Source organism: Dasypus novemcinctus, chromosome 14, assembly GCF_030445035.2.
Source record: "Dasypus novemcinctus isolate mDasNov1 chromosome 14, mDasNov1.1.hap2, whole genome shotgun sequence".
Taxonomy (NCBI): Eukaryota; Metazoa; Chordata; class Mammalia; order Cingulata; family Dasypodidae; genus Dasypus; species Dasypus novemcinctus.
This window is the reverse complement of record NC_080686.1, coordinates 70,165,197-70,176,563: the sequence shown is the minus strand read 5'-3', so window position 1 is coordinate 70,176,563 and position 11,367 is coordinate 70,165,197. Positions and strand designations below refer to the sequence as shown.

Below are 11,367 nucleotides of genomic sequence, written 5' to 3'. Positions count from 1 at the left end.
GGAACATCTGGCACATCTGGAGACATTGTTAATAGTCACACCTGGGGACAGGGGTGTGCTACTAGTATCTAATGGGTAGAGGCAAGGGTGCTGCTAAACATCCTACAATGAACCGGACAGCTCCTGACAAGAAATGTCAAGATCAAGGCTGGAAACCCTGTTTTAGACCAATGGCCCGGTGGATCTGCCCAATCTGGGAGGAAGCGTGGGCTGATGTGGTCTGATTTCTGACCTAAAAGACCTCATGGTATGCTGTTATTTGGGGCCACATTCCTCCTAATGTATATTCATCCAATTGGTGAGACTTCTCTATCTGCTTCCAAGCTGGGAGGCCGTCCTTGTAAGCAATTATTTGGAGTACATAGTCCTGCTCCTCTCTTCCAGCAGACCTGGCTCTCAGATCCTGACCTTCTGTGGCCTAAAAAGAAAATCAAAACAAGAGATAGGTTAGCTGTTGCTCTTTGGCTTTTCTCAGCCCACCTGAGGCATACATCCAGACAGCCATTGAGAAAAAGAAATGCAACATCGACTCAAGTGCAAAGCGTAGATTTAGAATATTCTAAATGATGTGAAAAAATGTTTGCAATTTGTTTCCACTCCTAGGTCAGGTGATATATTTGACAATGACTATAAACAAAAATAAACATCAAGAATAACTTGGAATTTGAACTCCAGTTCACATTATACTATTATATGCATGAATTCCCAAATTGATATTTTAATGAAGAAAACAATTACATACTATATAATAACAAAAATAAAATGTGTTGAAATTGCTCCTTATTTGAAAAAAAATTGCATACTTTTTAAAACATCAGTGCAATGTGTCCAACTTTCTTTCCTTAAGGAGAAAAAAATATTGTGAGATTATATGATTCCTTAACTTTTGAGGTTAAATTATATTTATTTTATGAAATCATGGTGAAAATAGGTAGTGTTGTACATTTTTTGTCTATCTGTTTGTAACAGTCTTACTTAGCAAAATAGTAAATTGGCAACTCTCTCTTAGTTCTCCAGCTATTTATTTGAAGTTTTACTCGTCCATGAAACCTAAAATTCTGGAATCTCTGCTCTAGTCCAGCCAAGAACCAACACTTCACAGCCAAATAGTCAGGCTCATTGTTTAATCAACTCCAGTGGTGAGAAAGACCATTTCCTATTTGGCCAGTCCTGTTGGAAAGTCTTCTTTATGTTGAGGTGAAAAGTCCCTGCTTTCATCCTTGGCTCTTACTCTGTCTTTCCAGCCACAGCAAATAAGCCAAATCCCTTTACAACAGGACAGCAATTGTGATGCTTGCCATGTCCTTCCTGAACATTGTCTTCTCCAGGCCAAGCATTCGCTGGTGCTGCATATAGCACAATTTTGAGTTCCTCTCATTCTGGCCTTCATCTTCTGACCAGCTTCCAATTTCTATGAAATTGAGCAACATAAGTTTTGACTTGCTGTAGAGTCAAATAGTACTTCATTTTTCTGTTTTGGATATTGCATTTATACTATTCAGTTTAAGGACAAATTAGTTTTGTTAGCAGGACTTAGAAATATGGACACACAAAATTGTAGTCAAATCAAATCAAAGATACCTAAACACATTCTACCTTTAACTCACATACCCTGCCCTATGTATGCATCCAATTGGTGGGGTTTCTATTCGATTCAATACTAGGATTTTTTTCAATTTATCCCTCTTAAATTTTATCTTGTTTCTTTTCAGCACATTATTTGACCCTGTTGAGATTTTTTTTTAATTTTTCTTATAAATTATTTCAAACATGGGAAATTAGAGAACCTAATATAATGAACGCCCATAAGCCTGCAAGCAATTTTTTTTTCAAGCAGTTTTAATAAATATTAACACAATACCATATTTGCATGACTTTAGGTTGGTTGTTTTATTTTTAGGAAACCAAACATTAAATATATAGTTGCAGCCCCACGGACTTCTCTGAAATCCCATCCCCTTTTCTTCCTATGAAAACCACCACCTCATCCAAGATTTGTGTAACTATTTCTATATATGTAGATAGCTGTGAACAAGATTTGTATACCTACTTCTATGTATGTAGATAGCTGTGAACAAGATTTAGTATATGAACTTTAAATATATGCTATCATATTATATGAATGATTCTATAACTTGATTTTATTCTCAACTTTTGTTTCTGATGTTTATCCTTGTTGAAATACAAAGGAACAGATCTTTCATTTTCACTTGTCCAGTTATCCATTTATCCAGTCTTCCTTTTTTTTTCTCTATTTCAAACTGCTGCAGGGAACATCCTCAAACACATCATCTTATGTGGGTAAGTTATAATGGCTGTATAGGACAGACATCTAGAAGTGAAATTTCTGGGTTTTAGTTATGCATTTTCTCTTTTAATATATTCTGTCAAATTTTTCTTCAAAGCCATAGTGTTAATTTATATTCCAATAACAGTTTATGAGAGTTTGCTTTATTCCACATTCTTACCAACACTTGGTATTTTCTGACTTTTTAAAATTTTTGCCAATCTAATGAAGGTAAAACAGGATCTTATTTTTATTTTCATTTTTATTTCCTTATGTTTGTGATGTGAGCAAATATGTTGGTCATTTGGGTTTTCTCTTCAGAGAAATACCTATTTGTATCCTTTGCCTACTTTTTGTGTCTTTCATGAGTTTATTTTTTTTTACAAACACTGCCTTTTCTACATTCGCTGTTCTCTTTCCCCCAGTAACCTCTTATCTGATTTTTATCTCTGCAAATTTGTTATTTCTACTAATATCTCTTGCAAGTGATATTATACAATTTTTGTCCTTATGTTTCTTGTGTATTTCACCAGGCAAATGTTTTCAAGTTTCTTCCAAGTTGTAGCCTATCTCAGAAATTCACTTTTTCTTATGTCCAAATAATACTCCACTATTTGTATGTACCACATTTTGTTTATCCATTTATTGGTTGATGGACAGTTGTGTTGTTTCCAGATTTTTGGTTATTGTGAATAATGCTGCTAAAAACGGAGTTTGTGACCCTATTTTCACTCTCATTGGGTGGAATCCCACCTAGAAGTGGTTTTTCCCGGTCAAATGGTAATTCTATATTTAACTTTTTGAGGAACTACCATATTGCTCATCATAGTGGCTGCACCATTTTACATTTTGAACCAAAATGCACTAGTCTTCCTACTCTCTGCATCCTCTCCAACACTTATTTTCCTTTTTTTTTTTTTATAACAGCTAACTTTGTGAGTGCGAAGTGGTATCTTGTTATGGTTTTAATTTGCATTTTCCCTAATGGCTAAAGATGTTGAGCATCTTTTCATGTATTTATTGGTCATTTGTATATCTCCTTTGGAAAACTGTCCATTTTTTTAATTGGGTTGTTTTTTCTGTTGCTGCATTATGTAATTTTTTTTAATATAGTCAAGATATTAAACCCTTATCTGATATATGGTTTGAAACTATTTTCTCCTATTCTATAGGTTGTCTTTTTTTAATTTTTTTTAAGATTTATTTATTTGTTTTTTATTTATTTCTCCCCCTTCCTGTTGTCTGTTCTCTGTGTCCATTCGCTGTGTGTTCTGTGGTTCTGTGTCCACTAGCATTCTTGTCAGCAACACCCGGAATCTCTTTTTCTTGCATCATTTTGCTGTGTCAGCTCTCCGTGTGTGCGGCACCACTCCTGGGCAGGTGGTGTTTTTTTTCATGCAGGGCAGCTCTCCTTGCAGGCTACACTCCTTGTGCGTGGGGATCTCCTACATGGGGGACACCCCTGTGTGTCACGGCACTCCATACATGCATCAGCACTGTGCATGGGCCAGCTCACCACATGGGTCAGGAGGCCCTAGGTCTGAACCCTGGACCTCCCATATGGTAGGTGGATGCTCTATCAGTTGAGCCAAATCCACTTCCCTATAGGTTGTCTTTTTACTTTCTTGATAAACTTCTTTCAATACACAGGAGTTTTAAAGCTTTATGATATTTTTGTTGTGCTTTTTGTATCATATCAAAGATTCCATTACCAATTCCCAGAGTTTAAAGATTTGCCTCTATGTTATCTCCTAAGATTTTTATAGTTTTAGCTTTTCTATTTAGGTCCTTAATCCATTTTTAGTTGACTTTTGTATAGGTATGAGATAGGGGTCTAACTTTATTCTTCTATATGTGGAGATCTAGTTTTCCCAACAGTGTTTGCTGAAGAAACAATTCTTTCCCCACTGCATGTTCTTAGTATTCTTATCAAAAATTAACTGGACAACTCAGTATATAAATGTATTACTTTCCCCCCAAGCATGGGACATGACACACAGGGATGAGCCTCCCTGGCACAGAGGGATTACTATCAAGCACCAACTTGCAATGCAATTGGAAAAAGACCTTGAATAAAAGGGGGAAAAGGTAAAGACAGATGAGTTTATATGGCTAAGAGATTTCAAAGTTAGTCAGGAGGTATTTCTAGAGGTAATGCTTATGCACATCTCAGTAGGATCTCATAGATTGCCAAAGTAGGTACTACCTCAAATGGTGGGGCTCCTGAGGGCTCTCAAGACATCCAGGTCTTACAGTCATGGGAAATAGGTCTGGATTTTGGTGCCTTGCCAGTGGGCCCTACTTTGGGGTTTGTGATCCTGAGCGTGACAGAGTGGGACTCAGTTGTGGCTTCTCTACACATGCCTCTTCTGTCTCTTCTGTTTGAACCTATGGTTGGTGCTGAAGTTGGAGGTACACATTCAAGAAACTTGAATCTTTGGGCTGTCCATGTGCCAGCTGGTCCCTGAGCCTCAGCAGAGTTGCAGGACCTGCTCTCCAGTTCATTGGACTCACCCAGAACAACTGACAGGGAGGTGAGGACAGAAAACCACCATACCAAGGAACCAAGAGGCTCTGCAACTACAGACAGGAGAGTCCCATCCATCAGCCATATGGAATCGAAGCCCCCCTCTCAATTGGAAGTGGAGTGGGCATCACCTTCCCAGAACCCTCAGGACTGAGGAATAAAATAATGGACTACAGTGGATCTACTGGTATTCTACTGTGGGATTTATTGTGATTCCAGCAATGGAAGAAGTTATATAATTAATATGGAAACAGTGGCTACTGAAGATGCTGAAGGCAGGGAGAGGGAAAAAGAGGTATGATATGGGAGCATTTTCTAGGTTGGAATTGTCCTGGATAACATTACAATGACAGATACAGGCCTTTTATATATCCTGCCATAACCTACAGAATTGAGTGGGAGAGAGTATAAACTACAATGTAATACTTAGTGGCAATGCTCCAAATATATTCATCAATTGCAAGGAATGTACCACACTAATGAAAGAAGTTGTTCATGTAGGGAAGGGTGTGAGGTGTGGGGAGTGGGGCATATGGGAATTCCATATATTTTTGTCTGTAACATTTTGTGTAATCGAAATATCTTTTAAAAAATTAAATTAAAACATTAATTGGACATAGATGTGTGGGTCTATTTCTGGACTTTCAACTCTGTTTTACTGATTTGTCTATTTTGTGTGTATGACTACCATCACTTTTTTGATTACACTGCTTTTTAACACAATTTGAAATCAGAACATGAGAATCCTCCAACTCTTTTTCTATATCAAGATTGTTTTGGCTAATCTAATCATGAGGAAACATCAGACAAAACCAAATTAAGGAACGTTCTACAAAATAACTGACTTTAATACATCATAATGCCATTGTCATGAATGACAAAGAAATGCTGAGATTAAGGAAACTGAAAAGACATAAAAACTAAATGTTATGTATGATTCTGAATTAGGACCTGGGCTGTGGGGAAAAAAATTGCCATAAAGGTCATGATTAGGACAAAAGGAAACAATAAGAGTGTTATAAACAACTTTACATTTAAAACTAAGATGAAAGCTTTGACTTCCTATATATGTCAAAATTGATCCAACCATGAATAGACGTGCTGAATAGTATGAGAAGCATTAAGGAAATTTAAATTACAGTCAAAGCATCTTCTCCCCACCCCATCAAATAGTCCTAAGGTTTACAAGTGAGTTCTCCCAAACCTTTGACAAACAGATAATTACATTCTGACATAAGCTGTCCCAGAAAATAACAAAAACTATCCAGCTTAATTTACATGAAGAGGTGCTATTCAGTCAATTTTGAGCTATACAATTGTATCAGTTGCTTAGATTCTGGTTGGCTAATTATATTAGTCAGCCAAAGGAGTGCTAATGCAAATTACCAGAATTCTGTTGGCTTTTATAAAGGATATTTATTTGGGGCAGACACCTAGAGTCAGAAGGCCCTAAAGAGTCCAATTCAAGATACCATAAGAGGTACTTTTTCACCCAAAATCATCAGTTACGTGTTGAAGCAAAATGGCAGGCAATTCTGCAAGGGTTCAGCCTTCCTTCTTATTCTTAAGGGTCCTTGGTCCCAACTTCTTCTGATTTCAGCTCTAGGCTGGCATAAGGCTTTATCTCTCTCCCTGGGCTCATTTCTTTCTGGGCTTATCTGCTCTGTTCTCTTCACAAGGTAAACTGTAGACTATCAGGCTCATTTCCCTTCCTGTGGCCTCTGCCATGCCTAATGAGCTGTCTCTATTCTTCTGTGTTCTACTTCTGTATCTATTTCCATGTGTTCTTGATTGAGCATTCATTTATATAGTCTACCAAAGGGGGAAGGGCTCAACTGTGCATGCCTTAATAACATAGTCAAATCAAAGCTCTAATCTTAACATAGTTTAATCAAAGTATCTCAGCTGAATCTAATACAATCAATGGGTATCACCCCCAGAAGAACAGACCAGTTTACAAACATAAACAAATATCTCTTTCTGTAATTCATAAATAATATCAAATTGCCACACTAATTGTCCATTGTGATTGTTCAGTGTCCATGCCATTATGCAAGATAAAAGTTTGAATATCAGTCAGAGAAAGTATAATCAAGATTCCAAAATCAGATGTGAGAACAAAATATAAAGGTATAAACCAATTTCATTCATGTGTCTGGTTACAAAAATCCCAAATAAAATTTAGTATAAAAAAAAATCCAACATTTTGTTTTTAAAAAATCATTAGTAATAGTAACTTAGGGTTACCCAAAGTTGATTCTATAGCAAAAAATTAATCAATACAGGAGATATGTCAGTGAGAATGACAAAGTAAAGATCTCCTAAAGTCCTCTTCTCCATAAAATCAAAAAGAACACTGGCAAAAATTGTCAAAGTCAACCTTTTCAGAACCCTGGAAACCAACCAAAGCCTGACAACATTCCAGGGAGTATTTATTCAAGAAAAATGGCTGAATCTCAATAAGAACAAAGACCCTTGTGGCATTTGAACATGCCATATTCCCATCCCCTTCTCCCCAGCTCCACGGTAGACTTGAAAACCAATCGTCCCACAATTGGTGAAAACCAATAGCCTGACAACCACTGGAGGGGATGGAATGGGGTTCACATTTCTCCAGACCCTTATTCCCAGATAACTTCTATTATCAACCTGTCTGGCAGTTACCACGAATACTCTGCTCTCATGACTTATCTTTATTTGACCTAAGTCAGAGTCCATCCAGTGCAAACAGTCTTTTCCCTGGGGGCTCTTGTCAAAAACAATCAGCAATAATTGTTTCATATCACAGCTGACTGAGGGGGTGATAACAGTTGTGGCAAACAACCAATTGACCAAAAAATCTTAAAAGGAAAGCTGGAGAATGAGGTAGGGGGCTTTGAAAACCGCCAGCATTCTCTAACCAGGAATAACTAATTAGAAAATATAGTTTAAAATAGGATGCTTTCCTATTGAAACAAAAATTATAAGATATCCGGGAGTTATCTTTTTGAAGAACACACAAAGCCTCATTTTTAAAAATGTTAAACTATAAAAAAAAGAATATAGATGATCTGATAAATGGAGATATAGTCTGTGCTCTTGGATGAGTCCTCTTGGCTTTATAAAGATACCAGTCCTCCCCCAATTTAATCTATAAGAGTGATTGAATTCAACAAAAATTCCAATTGAAATTTTTTTAAAAATCAAACATATTCTAAACTCTTTATGGACCAATACAAGACTACAAAGAACTAAATCAACCTATAAAAAGAAAAGCAAAAAGGAAGAGTTATTCTTCCAGATAGTACAGTAACCAGTAATTAGAAAAATGAGCAGATAGATCAGAATAGAGAGCTTAGAGACAGACCCATGAACATATAGAAATGTAATATATGATAATGTTGACAATATTTAGCAATGTATCAATAGAGAGAAAACCACTTGTTTAGTACATGGTTTGGGGAAAATTGGTTCACTATACAGAGAAAAATAAAATTAACTCATTCATTAATAAGATTTGGAAAGGTAGAATTGTGGTTTATAAAACACCTAAATGTAAAGTTATATTATAGGAAAGGAGATGTGGCTCAGGCAGTTAAGTGCCAGCCTCCCACATGGGAGGTCCTGGGTTTAGTTCCCAGTTCCTCCTGAAAAAAAACATCAGACAAGACAAACAATAAAAACAACTCAGGGAAGCCGAAGTGGTTGAGTTGTAGAGTTTTGGCTTCCCACATGTGAGGTCCTAGGTTCAATCTCTGGCCCCTGGTACCACAAAAATATTAAAAAACATTAAAATATAAAGCTAGGTTTAGAAGATATGAGAAAATATCTTAATGTCATAGGTGGAAATGGACATCTTAAATGAAAATCTCAAAATATCAGACAAAAGTAATTTAAAATGTGATTTGATTACATCGAAGAAAGAATGGTTATAGATTGGAGAATATTTGGGCACATTAAACAGATTGAGGTAAGATGGGAAGACGGGAACATAACAATGTTTGAAATCTTCAAAAAACTCAAGTTAGGGATCAGCAAACCTTTTCTGTAAAGAGCCAGATAGTAAATACTTAGGCTTTGTGTATCCTATGGTCCCTGTTGAAACTACTCCTTCCTGCCACTGAAGCATAGATGCAGCCATTGACAATATGCAAATATATGAACTTGGCTGTATTCCAATACAGTTTTATTCATGGACATTGAAATTTGAATTTCACATAATTTTCATGTGTCACAAAATCTCCTTTTGATTTTTTATTTTTTTTTCTATCATTTAAAAACACCATTCTTAGACTGTGTGTTATCCAAAAACAGGCAGCAAGTCAGATGTGGCCAATAGGATATAGACTGTTGGCCCTTGCCCTAGACTCTAAAAAAAGCTCTGAAAACCAACAAGACAAGAAAGAATAGCAATACCAATAGACAAAGGCTAAAGATCAGCAAAATACAAAAATGCAAGTTGAATAGATGCCCAAACCAGTATTTCTGCAGTCAGAAATACAAATGTACATGAGATAACACTTTATATACTTCAGAATGGCAAAAATTAGAGAGCTGGATAATGCCAAATGTTGACTGGGATTAGAGAGATGGGAACTCTCAAGCTCTGAGTACAAGTGAAGACTATGCAATCACTGAGGAAAATCTGACACCATTTTGTCAGACATTGAAACCCTTCCATCTAGTGATCCTTCTCTTGTCTTTATATCTCAAAGAAGCACATCCATGAATATGCAAGGAGTGCTTGCTTTGGCAGCCCACATACTAATATTACAAAAATACAGAGAAGATAAGCATGGCCTCTGCCCCAGGATGACATAAATGTTCTGCATCATTATCCTTGCATATTTATGTGCACAGTGCTATGGAACAGCAAGCAGATTTTAGGAGCAATATATACACAAGCACACTACTGAGTGAAAACATAAGAAATGGTGAGGATATAGCATACAATGCAATTTATGAAAATTTAAATATGATGTACATAAAATAATCCATTTCACAAGCATATTTACAAATTGAAGAATATCTTTCAAACCCATTTTTTTGTCTTTTTTTCTTTTTTCTTTTTCTATTTTTAAAAAAGCTTTAGATTACATAAATGTCAAAAATAAAGGAGATTCCCATATACCCATCCCCACCTTCTTCTATACTTTCCCACACTGATGTTTTTCGTTACTGTGGGGTACATTTGCTACAATTGATGAACACATATTGAAGCATTGCTACTAACCATGGACTATAGTTTACATTATAGTTTACACTTTGCTCCAAACAATTTTATAGGTTTTGACAAAATGTATAATAGCCTATATCCACCAATATCATGCAGGACAATTCTAATGTCCCAAAAATGCACCCATGTTACTTCCATTCTTCTCTCTCCCTCCCCTCAGAACCGCTAGTGGTCACTGCCTTTATATCAATGATACAAGTTCTTCTATTGCTAGAATAATAACAAGTCTACTTTAGTCCATGGGTGCATTCCCCCATTATGTTTGTTCATTCCTAAATCTTGAGGATTTTGGCATGGTAATGACCACTCTGTTTCTGATTGAGAGGGAGCTTAGATCCCATGGGGCAGATGGATGGAATTGTCTTGCTTGCAGTTGTAGATACAGTTTTTTGTGATGGGCATTGTCCATCATCATCCTTTTGTTAGTTGTCCTGGGTGAGTGTGATGAACTGAAGAGTATGTGTTGGCTGCAACTCCCCTGAGATTCAGGGCTCAACTGGCATATGAACAGTCATAAGATTTAAGTCTCTGGGACATATATTTAACAGGTATAGTTTTAACTGTAGGTTCAAATAAAAGGGGCAGAAGAACCATGTCAGGGAAAATTATAAATTTATAAATCTGATACATTGGGGAGATAGGTTATCATATATTCCAAGGTAAGGCCCACCAATCAGTTTCCAATTTCCTAGGGTGGTCTGCCCTGCCTATAGTGTCCAGATGTCTTGAAACCTCAGGAGCCCCCCACTTGAGGCATTGTTTACTGTGGTGGTCAATGACATCCTCCTGAGACATACGTAAGCGTAACCTCTGGAATGACCTCCCAACATCATTTTGAAATCTCTTAGCCATAAAATCCTTTGTATTTATCCCTTCCCCCTTTTTTTTCCAAATGCGTTGCTGGTCAGTGTTTGGTAGTAATTCCTCCGTGCCAGGAGGTCTCATTCCCAGGAGTCCCAGGAGTCATGTGTTAAACTGGGAGGAAGTAATGAGTTTATTTGCTGAGTTTGACTTAGAGAAGGGCCACATTTGCGCAACAAGGAGGTTTTCAGGAGATAGCTGTTAGACAATATATATAACTAGGTTAAGTTTCTTTTTCACAACAAGGTTCGTAAATACAACCATCAATATCAAGGGCCTGGCATATTGGGTTATTCTGGGTTATTCTGTTGCAGCAGAATTGGAAAAGATCAATTTATATTCTCTGTTCACATTTCATATCAAATGCTAACAGATTTTTTTTAAGTGAACTAGAATAAAATATAGAAGAACATGTTTTCAGTAGTTCTACTGACTTGGAAAAACCTTTGTAAATGGTATAAAGAAGAAACTCTTTAG

General features: G+C 36.6%; 1 non-coding gene across 1 annotated transcript; it reads left to right on the top strand.

Annotated features, from left to right (window-relative positions):
- Positions 1 to 9,533: 9,533 nt before the first annotated feature.
- On the top strand, positions 9,534 to 9,641 carry LOC111763915 (U6 spliceosomal RNA). The gene has a single exon (XR_002796642.1). It is a non-coding gene; the product is annotated as a U6 spliceosomal RNA (small nuclear RNA).
- Positions 9,642 to 11,367: the final 1,726 nt, after the last annotated feature.